This window comes from Melitaea cinxia, chromosome 14 (assembly GCF_905220565.1).
Source record: "Melitaea cinxia chromosome 14, ilMelCinx1.1, whole genome shotgun sequence".
Taxonomy (NCBI): domain Eukaryota; kingdom Metazoa; phylum Arthropoda; class Insecta; order Lepidoptera; family Nymphalidae; genus Melitaea; species Melitaea cinxia.
The window spans coordinates 6,671,191-6,684,521 of NC_059407.1; the positions used below are offsets into that span (position 1 = coordinate 6,671,191).

Genomic DNA, 13,331 nt, shown 5'->3' on the forward strand with positions numbered 1-13,331 from the left:
GTAAGATTCTACAAAGTATTAGAGAAAATTCAAAAAAAAGTTGACTGTGATCGAGTCGTTTTCAAATTATGGCGTGACAACGGTAAATTAGGATTAGTAAATCCTTACTTACTTCCTCATATTACAATCACATAAACTGATCATAACTAAGTATATTATTGTGTTATTGTAAATGTTTAAATCACTCGTACCTTATATTTTTCATCGTACTGATAATAAGATGTCAAATAAAGATTTTTCAATTTATTGTGGCAAATATTATTTCACGGAGTATCATCGGCTAATCTGTTCTCACTTAAAAAATTGAATTTGTGTCTGAAATTGAGTCATTATTGATAGTACGCCCGTGACAAGGCGGAAGGAATTAATTTATGTACATTTATTTAATAATTCAATACCAATCGGTGTACTTTTTAAAAAATAGTTTTTGAATGGAAGTAGTCATTTTTGTAGCAAAAAATATTTATAAAGGGATCACCGGTTATGCGGTTTTGTAGTCGGGTTGTAAGTTATATCTTTCATATTTGTTCTTATAATAATAATAATATAATAATAATCTTATAATATATAATCTCATAATAATATAATAGTACTTATGATAATAATATTTTTTAAAATTTATTTATTAAATAAACAATAATGTAACTTATTTACTACGCAGGTTTATTACAATGTTATTTAGTAACCAATGAGACAACAAATATAAAATAATCACACATTTACCCACCCTTCTATTGTAGAAGCAAGCTGGGACTAAAAAATCAAAACAAAAAGATGCCCACAATCAAATATATCGGAGCTATCAAGTCACAGTTGTATCAAGAAAGTGATTTTTAAGTTTACTTTTTAAATCAATTGGCTTAATACTTTCAATCAATTTAGACGGTAGATCATTTATTAGTCGAGGCACTAAATAAGCAGTAGTCCGCTCGCAATTAATTTATGAAGTAGAAAATTTAATTTTGTACTACATATGAAAAGATAATTTATATTGAAATAGCATCTATTTAATAAGCAATAGTAAATAATATGATTTTATTACTATTGCTTATTAAATAGATGATTTTTTTTTATTTATATGGCTTCTTTTACTTCTGGATGATGTAACTCTTTAATATTACAATAGATATTAAAATTGGTTGGCAAACCTTATTTTTCTCTTTACTAATAAAGCATAGAAGGTTAGATATTGCGATCGATGATATATAGGTAATGTTGTGTGATAAAAGTAGAGATTGTAACTATTTTTGTTTTTATTTAAATGTTGGAAAAATTCAAGTCGCTGTGTCATATTATGTGAAAACAATACGTAGAGATAGTTGCATAAAGAACTACACTCATGGCATGTTTACTTTAATTTATTTTATAAGAAGTTATAAACATATTTTATTTACAAATGTCTTTATTCATTACGTTCTTTAACAGGTTCCCCGTGATTATTACAAAACCGGTCGTATAAATTTTTTACCAAAAATTTTAAAAGTCCTTTTAAATCCGTGTCTTAAGTTTAAATCGGCAATATTTTTTCGTGAACAATGTGTACTTAAGATATAACGCGTTGGAGTCACGTAAGCCGTTTACGGAGCAATTAAATACCCTCGGAGGTAATTCAGGTGCAAAGCTGACTCTGGCTGAATATTGGAACAATTATTTATGTTTTTATTTTAAGTCTTGTTTATGGTGTAGGCATGTTGTTATTAACTTAGAGTTTGTTAATGGCTAAATGAATGTCGCGGTGTCACCTACGTTGGTTTAGATATTTATCATATTACTATGAACGACAAAGCCAGTACTGCGGTCACCAACCCGCCTGCCCAGCGTGGTGACTATGGGCAAAACACATGAGCTCACGTTATTTTTGGCGTAAACTTGTGGAGACGTATGTCCAGCAGTGGACTGTTTAGGCTGTAATGATGATGAAATCTATACTAATATTATAAAGAGGAAAGATGTGATTGTTTGTTTGCATTGAATAGGTTCCAAAACTACTGACCCGATTCGGAAAATTCTTTCTCTGTTGGGAAGCTACTCTAACCGCGGGTATACATACGGACATAGGATATCTATATTTTCAAAAAAATTAGGAAAAAAATATATTGAAATTTTTGTTTAATACCCGTGCGAAGCCGGGGCGGGGTGCTAGTAATACTATAACTGTTATTTTTAATGATTCGTTGCGTGAATATTTAAAAAATATTCTTTTTCTTAATATAGGAACCTAGAAATTTTCTTCCTGAAGGATACATCGATTTCTCAAAAAAATATTTTTAATTTTAATATCGCGTGCGAATGATCATATCCTTATTATACTAGAATAAATACAAAACTAGTAGAGTATTCCAATAGCACGGTCAAGGTCGTGGGAAGAAAATTTGTTATAACATCTTTTATTATATCATCTTATCCTTTTGCTGATTTTTCAATGTAATGTATACAAATAATCAAATAGGTACATGCAATTTAAAAACTTAGATCGTTGATGTATCATCATCATCATTTCAGCCTATTACAGTCCACTGCTGGACATAGGCCTCCACAAGTTCGCGCCAAAAATGCGTGAACTCATGTGTGTTGCCCTTAGTCACCACGCTGGGCAGGCGGGTTGGTGACCGCAGGGCTGGCTTTGTCGCACCTAAGACGCTGCTGTCTGTCTTCGGCCTGTGTCTTTCAAAACCAGCGGCTAGATGGTTATCCCGCCATCGGTCGGCTTCTTAAGTTCCAAGTTTGTTATACCTTAGACGCCTCTTACGACACGCACGGGAAGAGAGGGGGTGGCTATATTCTTTGGTGCCGTAGCCACACAGCATAGCAAATGTATATACTCGTATGTTCTTAATATTCTTAATTTAAATTTTATCATTTAAATAACTTTTTAAGAATGGCTGTTATTGACGAGATTGTGTGTAAATCGAAATTCTTTTCGAGAACAATACGTACTCAAGGCGTTAATGTCACGTCAAGCGTTTTATTGTCGGGACGCGTTGGATACCATGAAAGGTAATTAAGTTGCAACCTCAATGGTAGTCGAAGATTGCGTGGTATTTATGGCGGTAATGAAAATATTGCAGGCGGGGCTCGGTTTGCGTTAACCGCTCGCTCGTTCGCGGGAGCTTGTGCTACTTTGTTACCGATTTTTTAATTTGTACAACGATTTCTTTATATTAATTTTGATCAGTTCCTACGAATGAACACATTTTTTTTGTCTCGTTATTTCAATATCTCTTGGTTACTACTACTTACTAAATCTTTGGTATTATTTTGTAATACTGTAATGGAGTTGCTTATGATAAAATTGCACCGAATTCAATAATTGCACGTAGAAATTATATCAATGTTACCTAAACATTTTAGCTATATAGTCATTTTTAGTTATTTCGAATGAGTGAAGCATAAAATAATACTTAAATGATTTTGAGGAAATAAAGCATAATATTGACACTTATATCTGGTCATAGCCTTGGTTTGAAGACTACGCTACGGAGTGGTAGCCATAAATCATGAAGCAAGCAAAGTAGCGTCGGTTTGTTATTAAACAACAAAGAATGTACTGGTAGTTATTAAAACTATTTTAAGTAGCTAATATTGTGTAAGCTTTGTTGCAATGAAAATTACTTCGATAAATATTGCTTTTGAGAAATATTTAACTGTTTTGTAAATCTTTGTACGTAGACAAGGCGAGACGAGGCTTATCAGTGGGATATGAGCCAAACTAATTTATAACACGCGTACGCTTCAAAAATTTTTGTTAACCGTTGCCAACTGAATAAAGCTTCGGATAGAGTAATACAATTCTAATCACGTGTAAAAGTAATTTAGTATAAGCCGAAAAAAAAGTTTTTACATGTGATATAAATTTTAGTTCATATCATTTCATTAATATTCATTCACATTTATTCATTCATTCATATTTTAGTTCATGGGTATTTATTATAGTTTATATTTATAGTTTATGTTTGTAGTTAGTTTCAATGTTGATAATTTTATCTTTTTTAATTATTAATATTTATTAATATTTTTATTCACGTTTCTTATAATGTATTATTTAATAGTTGTTTCTAGAAAACTTGAAGTTACTTTTATACTGATAATTTAAGTTTCAAACAGTGTAATTAAGCTACATAGTATCTTTTTAAAGATAAAACCGGTAACGTATATGAGGTCCTGTAAAAAATTCACGTCATGAAGTGATACACTGAACGAAATATTTAGATTATAGTCGCCTTTTATATACCCTTTATGTGATAAGGATTATAGCATGGTGTATATGTTTTGGCGACTGTACGGATAATTACCGCTAATCTAAGCAGCTATTTCTCTTTGTTAGGCAAACGATTAAAATAAAAATCACGACTTTAATATACTCTAATGAGACGTTCTTCAGTTTAGACAAGGTTTAGGGCGCGAGCGAACATAGCGATTGCGTGCGACTTCGGTCTTACGCTTAGTGACGAAAAGTGCAAACAATACCTACAAGTTATAATTGGTTATTTTGTATTCAATATTTCTTATCTCAATATTGTTTTTCAATATGTTCAATTTTTCATGATTTCAACGACGTCATTTACGTCTCCTTAGAAACCTTGGGAAAAGGAGTTTTTAATGTATATAATTCTGATTAATTATATAATTTTAGTATTTTTTCTTATAGAGTACCAAACAAATTATATTAAAATTATGATATGAAATGAACTTCTCTAAGGTTTTGTACAATCTAAGTATGTAAATGCTAATTAATTTTCCCAACTGTTTATATAATTATATAAATACAACAAATAGGTATATTTTAATGTGTTATTTCTGTGTTGTGTGTTTTTAAAGTGTTTTTTTTTTGTTAAACTATTATTTATACTAACTACTACGGTAACTACGAAAAACACGTGCCTTAAATATCGTAGTTACCCTTATTCACAAAAAAAAAAAACAAATTTTTAACTAAGTATTTGAAAATATAATTTATTTATTAAAATATTTTTAGAAATAAAAAAAGAAATCAGTTGGACAAGAATATATATCTATACAGTGTTTTGACAAATCGTAGACAGTCGCACTTACCGTGCAAACCCGCCCTTAGTAATAACTAGGTGTCTATCCCAGCCCGTTGCTTTGTCAACCTGTTATTTAGCAAATAAATGAGCGTTTATGCGGAAGTACGGTTTGTAATAAGAGTTCTTTAACTTAAAAGGTTTGAATGCAATTACTTCAGCGTGTAATAAAATAAATCAAGCGGTTTCAAAATTAATTTGTTTGTTTAAGAGTGGTAGCAATGAAGCCTACGTTCGTGTTAATTTTATGATTTTATTTCTATTTCACTAAGTTTTGATGCATTTGTAGCAGCTTTCTAAATCAGCAGAGTACTTTTTCATTCTTATTTCAATGAAATGTGTACTTACATTTCACTTATAATAAACGTTATTACACTTTTTTAGAAAGTCGCTTCGGAAAGGAAAAGAATGTAAAATTAACAAAAAAAATTTTTTTTTTGAGTTATTTGAGTTTTATTTGAGTAAAACGTTTAATTCGTACTTGTAAATCAGTATCGTTAGAATCAACGCTTGTAACGCAAGTTCGCACCACAAATCAATTTGGCAAATTGAAACATGACCGCCTTTAGTTTTTTTCATTTCATCTGACTGCACGACGGTGATTGAACTACGAGTTGGTGTTTATCATTGATTTAACTCACGCAGCTGCGGAATTAGTTACATGTAGAGTAACTTCGTAGAGTTCATTTAAATTTTTCGTTATTACGTTTCATTTTATATTAGAATTTAGAAAAGTAAAACAAATTATTGTTATTGCGATTAAATATGTAATTAAGGCTAGGTGATGTTAGGTATCGAATGGTTAATTTCTGTCTTAACTTTTTGTGTCCTTACTTAATTTAATATTTTGAACGTTCGTTTACTATCACTATATTTGATATATATATGAAGGAGGACTAAATACTTGATAATTTTATATCGATGTACTCTATTATTATAAAGAGAATTTCATTATATCTGTAAACAGTAAACGAAACTTATTTAATTGTTGTTTCTCCATCAGAAAATTTAGAACAGTGCTTTTTAGCTTTTGAAAATGGTAAAAAGTGAAAAAAATTATAGTAGGATGAAATACATTGGAAAAGGAAGAGAATATAACGAAAATGAAAGAAAAAATAAATTACGGGCGATCTGAGGTCGGGAAGGGTAGGGAGGGGTTTAAAGGTAGAAACAGTTTAGCTCGATTTCCGACTTTTGAATTTACACTTTTTTCACATAACCTCAAAATTGGTTTTTCATTTTTATCTTTTACATGAAAAAAAATATTGTTACGAAATTTGGTAAAAACTTACCTTTTTATGTTCCAAACATATTGTAATTTTTTTGATTCGAAATCGAGATAAACCGTTATTTGCTCTTTAACCCCCCTCCCTATCACTTCCCGACCTAAGATCACCTGTAATTTATTTTTCTTTTCATTTCCGTTGTATTCTCTTCATTTTACAATGGGTTTCATCCAACTATAATTTTTTTTTTGGTTTCAATAGCTAAAAGCACTGGTACTAATTGACTAATTGCATTATTCAGAAGTAAATTATTTTATACCATCAAAATTCAAAATCACTACGGAATAGTAGGTGTTAATGTCAAAATTGTTACAACTGCGAATTACTTCTAGTGTAGAATTTAATTCCCAAGTAAACCCGTTGTTTTCCGTTGTGTGCGCATTATTTATCACTAACCGTTAAAAGAACGCTGTAAATTACCATATTTTTAGTAAAATTGACACTTCGTCATTATCTAGCAGATGAGCACCGCGTTAAGTCAACGCCCTCAAACCATCCGGATCTAATTACATAGTGTCATTAACATCGCGGGGACGGCACGTCCGCCTAGGAAATGGAATCGAATCATTAGTAGTTTGATTACAAAAAAGGCTTAATAGAAATATAATAACGGACGGTGAAGAAATTGTAAAAAGATTGTAGAGCGATCCAATAATTGGCGTTATTTGTCGATACGGTTTGGAACGGGTAATGGGCTGGGACCCGACGTGACTCCGCCGGCCCCTCCAGCCGCAAGCTTGCCCTCGCATTATTACAATTTAGCTAAATTTGCAGCTCACTCGGCGCGCCACTAAACTTTAAATAGAATGTGCGAACTTAGACTGGAATGTAAATTACACCTCATAACAATCAAATGCATGTCCCACGGTGCTAACTTCGTTAATATTAGTTGCGTCTACTTCTACTGGTATCGTCGACTATCTTCGTCAGCTACTTAATGCGATCTGTCGAGACACTTAATCTATACATATAATAAAATGGTAGGAAAGTCAAAACTGTACATTGAATATTTTTTTAAAAGAATACTTGGGGTGTGATCTACAATTGACACCAAAGCCAAAAATATAGTTTTTAGAATTTTTGTCTGTTTGTCTGTATATGTATGTCCGGGACAAACTCAAAAAGTACTGCATTGATTTACTTCAAATTTGGCACGAATATTATTAAGAAGTCGGGTCAACATATAGGCTACAAATTATCACGCTATCACCTACGGGGAACGAGCAGTGAACCTTTATTTCTTCAACGCATTCTGTAACAACGTGTAATCTAACGACGCATATTTGAATGTTCTTATTATGTTAATAACCATGCTATAAGCTAAATAAAGACATTCTGTAGTATATTTAGTATCAGCATTGCACCTGTGCGAAGCCGGGGCGGGCCGCTAGTATTACCTAAATTTTGACATGCCGCGAGCTAAGTTTTAATAATAATCATTAGTTTGTAAGCAATTTCGTACAATATATGATAAATAGGTATCTATTTGAACAAGCTAAAATAATAAGCTCATTATGTGTCGAATACCGAATTCAATACAGAAGACAAAAACAACAAAATCTTATAATTCTTATTCTTATTAAGCTTTAATATATTTCGAAAATTTGTTTGATTTATTAAATATTAAACTTCTCTGTCCCTACGAGACTTTTATACCTATTTGTCAATTCATAGTTGACCAACGTGGCGGATTAGGCTTTTTAAATTAAATTATTTGTCTGTATATGGTTCAATGTACATCGTAATGTTGGAAGGGGTCTCAAAATATAATCGAAGTCGTAGTTCGTAGTTCGTAATAGAACATTTTCACAATGTGCAACATTTTCATTTTCTTGTTGTAATTTATCATTATCATCGCCTTGTTTATCATAAATAGTATTCCTATAAGTATCAAGACAATATAAAAATTGCTAATAATTGAATTACGTATTTATTGTACCCAATCGGAGCTAGCGACGTACTACTGCATTAAAAGTTATTTTCAATTATTACTGTATTAATTTTTTAAATATGTTTTAATTAATATTAACAAACGCTTCGCACTCAGATCCCCCAGTAGGATTTTCTCTTGTGTTGGGGGTCCGGAAAAACATACAATACACAAACACAACGCCCAGACCAAGACTAACATCTATATGGTCGATACAAATGTCTGTCGTGAGCGGGAATCGAACCCGTGACCGCCAGCGCAACAGCTAGTGCTCTTACCGCTGCGGTACGCGTCGTCGTTTAATTTTTTATTTATTTAACTTTATTGCACACTAAAAAGAAGATACATTTTAGAACGATTAGATATAAAAACAAATAATGTATGCAAAGGCGGCCTTATCGCTTATAGCGATATCTTCCAGGCATCCTTAATAAAAGTAGTATAGGGTAGTCTGTAGGTATATTAAATATTTAAAAGTTAATGTTTTTATATTACTGTCTTGTAAATTTAAATTCTCGACTGCATTTTACATTAAATATTTCAGTACAGTACCTTACTCGACATTCTGTGATGACAAATCGTAACAAAATACCCAGTACAAGCTAACGCTTTATGTAAAAAAAACAACAACAAATACTTAAAAATTATTAGATCTTTAATCACCAACTAATAGCTATAAAGGTTTTTTTTTTAATTATTTTTATTACTGCACTATATTTAATATGAATTTTTAACGTATTTATGTTCTTTTTTAAATTAAATTTCTGATGAATAAAGGGCTATATAGGTACAGTTGTAGTTTACGTAAATTTTAGAAGATGCTTTTGCACAGCGGCAGCGCCCACATAGCTGGCTTTTGCGCTAAGGAACGCGGGTTCGATCCGACTTGGCAAGCATTGGTAAAGGCCACACAGGTTGTTTGGGGCTTTTGTATTTTTGTATTGTTTGTATCCGATTTCTCCGAAGCAGGAGAAATCCTAGCGGGAGTGTATGAGGTGTTTATTATTATTCCGATTGTCATTACACCCGATCAATGTAGTATTTAGTTGTATATAATTATACATATATACTAGGTGACCCAGCAAACGTTGTTATACCATATATTTTTATTAGACCCCTTAATCCTTCTACCCCTTATAATTTAGGGGTATGATAAATAGATGTTGGCCGAATCTTAGACCTACGCGATATGCACACAAAATTTTATAAAAATCGGTCCAGCCGTTTCGAAGGAGTATGATAACTAACATTGTGACACGAGAATTTTATATATAAGAATAGCGTTAATAAATAGTTAGAAATAGTTACAAATAGGTAATAGTACCTACCTTCATTAAAACTATAGTTGAATTCGAATATGCATTTAGTAACAAACCTATTTTATCACAAAAAGAATGAAAAGATATTTTACCTACAATTGCAAGACTGTACTTACTGACTGGTTTAATAATGCATCTATACTAGTGATTTCTGATGATCGTAAATCTTTATAAAAAATGTTTACTAACGATATGGAGTAATTATATGTCAAATCTATTTTTTTTACAGACTTTGATAAATTCGTAAATAAAATTGACGGAACATAAGCGAATAAATCTCATTTATTGATAGAACGAGCAAAAGTGTAGATATGTATATTTTGATCTAAAATTACAGGTTGCTAGAGGGCGAATGTCGCCTTATATACTGGCCGAGCAAAGGCTATAAATCAAACAATAAACCTCACAGTTAATTACATTTTTTGCGTATTCATTTTTTATTCTAAATACATAAAAGTTATTTCTAAAAACTTTGACTTGTACCGTTTTCAAATCGTATCAATTCGAAGTCCAATTCTTAGTCTTATATAGGTACCTACATAAATATTCTTCGTATTAGAAAATAAATAAATTAATTTAAAAAAACCTATCCATCGAAGTTCGTTATGACTGCAGGGCTCGTAACATTTTGAACTGTTTAACATATATTTTTATTATTGACTCAAAACATCAGAAAAATATACCTCGACAACTATATTACATATTTTTTATTTATTTTTAATAGTTATTGTTAAAGCGGCCCTAGAGTGTTGTACATAAATCGCGTAATTCGCAACAGACTATCCCATTTCTAACGATACAATCCTATGATAGATCCACATTAGAAGAGCACGCTTTACGAATAGAGTTCGACGGCTCCCTTCAAGTACGGTACTCTAAAAAAGTAATTCAAAAAACTAATTTTATGTGGTTTCTCAATGATATAGGTAGGTGCCTAGTTTAATATCGTCATGATATCGTTTTGGAATGTGGAAAAAATCTTTTGTCGTTTAACAAAAAGAGTTGTTTTCCAGTGAGCACGTCTACATTATTCTGTTATACAATGAAATAATTAGTTGGTTCGGTAACGGGAGATTTTTTTCAACATTAGCTTTATTTCTTTGTTGGTTGTGTAATTTAATATTTTTTGTAATCACGAATACTGTGTGGGTGACTAAAAAAATGTGCGTTCAGTTAGTAAGGGAATTTTTAATGATAGCCGGTGATATCGCTTACAAACTTATTGGCTTTAGTCGTTCAGCTGCAAGCGGGCACGAAGTTTTTATCTTTTTTGTAGACTGAGCGAAGTTCTGCCGATCTTGTATCGATGACTGCGAATAGTACTCATCGATACGAAAACGTCTCTTACATTTATTTCAACTCTGATTGCGAGTAACGTAAATACTTTTCACGATTCAATTACTTATCTGTTTTCAATTTTAAGGATTAATTCGTTTGATTTATCAAATTTGTTCCGTGTAGCAGATTTAATTATAATATTAATTTTAGGCATAAAAAATTGATAACACTCCGCCACTAAAATAAATGAAGCAATTATATTTTAAGCATGCCGTCACGATCGTTGTTACCTAATTATAATATCTTGTACCTAGAGTTCTATTTTCTAAGTTTGGCTTAGTCAATGTGTTACAAACAATTGTAACAAAGAAACTGTTATGTTTATCATAAAGATGAATTTAAAAAAAAAAGAACTCTCTGATAGAGTCACTCGCTGTGGATATTTTAATTTTCTTTTGTCACATGTCTTCTCAACTTTAAGAGTTTACCTTTTGTTTTAAATTACAGGTAAACTACGACTTATAATGCGTAAACTAAAGTTGTATTCAATTCAGCTTACTTTACCTTTCAATGGTCACCTTTCTTTAGTTCTTTTTTTAAAAATCTTAGCTGGAGATCATCGATAAACAAGCAATATAGAAGTAAATTTACTGTTACTATTTTATATATAAAAAAAAATAACAAGAACAAAAAAAACAAAACTATAACACATAAAAGGAAAAGGAACCAAGGAATAAAAAAAAAAAAAAATATATAAATATTTTATTTATTTTAACAATTCGATAATATAATTATTAATAGCTTCACTGTATAAGATTTTTTCTTTTACAGTGATGTTAACCAGATATTTTAAATTATAAAAAAAAAGATTTACTGATTAGCATTGAATTACATTTCGAAATTATACCACAAATGTAAATGCAGAATACAGTAAATGTATTTACTTGATAACTTAAAGAATAACATGAGGAAAATAAAAAATAAAAAAAATAACAAAAATAAATGCAAACATAACAAAAAGAACCGAAAAAAATAATAATTTAAATTGTACCTAAAGTATGTGGACGATTCCAAAGTGCAATATCTGCATTTGAAAGCATAAATAGGGCATGCTAGCTCACACTTGAAATCTTATGTAAATTCGTTAGGAACCGAAATAATCATCAGTTAATTAAATGTGACAAACTTTCTGTTATGTCTGTTTTATTTTTGTTACTGTTGTGTAAGATTGTACGAGGCCTTTAGATATAGTTATATCACAAATTTTTAGAACAAATCTATTGAACTACAATACATTTATTTAATTATATTTGACATAATATTAACACAATAAAAGTAATGAACCACGAACGAATCTAAAATTAAACTAATAGTATACTTTTACATCACTATCACGAAATATTTACAATTTAGATGTCGTTAATAATTTACAATCGTTATCTTATTAAGAAAGGTTTATATTGACTTTAAATTCTCTATAATATATAATTTGGTCATTATTAATTCCTACAACATTGATAACTCTCTAAAACCTAATAGGAGTTTTGAATATGAGCAAGTGTGAATAATAATATTATGCGACATATTACTAGTAAATTTTGTCACAAGAATGTGATGTTGGTTTTCAATGCTAAATATGACGATTTAATAATACAATAGAGATAAAGAACCGACACGGTCAGTCGGAGACGCGGGTTCGAATCCCGCTGGAGCAGTCAATTTTTGATATGGCATTCAAAAAATGTTTAGAATCCCTAATGTGTGGGTAACACAAAAATAAAATCGTACATATATAGAGATAAAGAAATTAGATAATATGCTAAATTTTCAAGAGACTAAAATAAAAATTTAAATAATTGATAATTCATGTAGAAAGAAATGCATGTGCGCCAGATAGGTCTCATTAGATATACGACGTCTTTCACGCGTCTTAACTCCTACCGTTGTTGTTAACCGACTTCCCGAAAGCGAGGAGGTTCGCAATTCGACTGTATTTTTTTATGTATGTTACTTCAGAACTTTTGACTGGGTGGACCGATTTCGACGAATTTTTTTTAATCGAAAGGTGATGTGTGTCATTTGGTCCTCATAAATTTATTTGAGATCTAACAACTACTTTTCGAGTTATCACTACATAGTATAAAACAAAGTCGCTTTCTCTGTCCCTATGTCCCTATGTATGCTTAAACCTTTAAAACTACGCAACGGATTTTGATGCGGTTTTTTTTTAACAGATAGAGTGATTGAAGAGGAAGGTTTATATGTATAATAACATCCATTAAATAGTGGAGAAATACTGTTAGTTTTGAGGTTTCTAATGTGATGTCGTAAATAATTACATTTTTAACCGACTTCCAAAAAAGGAGGAGGTTCTCAATTCGACAGTATTTTTTTTTTTTTTTTATGTATGTTACATCAGAACTTTTGACCTGGTAGACCGATTTCGACAAATTTTGTTTTAATCGAAAGGTGGTGT

At 30.9% G+C, this 13,331-nt stretch overlaps 1 protein-coding gene across 1 annotated transcript in view; it reads right to left on the bottom strand.

Annotated features, from left to right (window-relative positions):
* The window catches only part of LOC123659705 (zinc finger homeobox protein 3), a 117,714-nt gene that overhangs the window by 74,151 nt on the left and 30,232 nt on the right, over nucleotides 1–13,331 (bottom strand). The gene's annotated exons all lie outside the window — the stretch shown is intronic.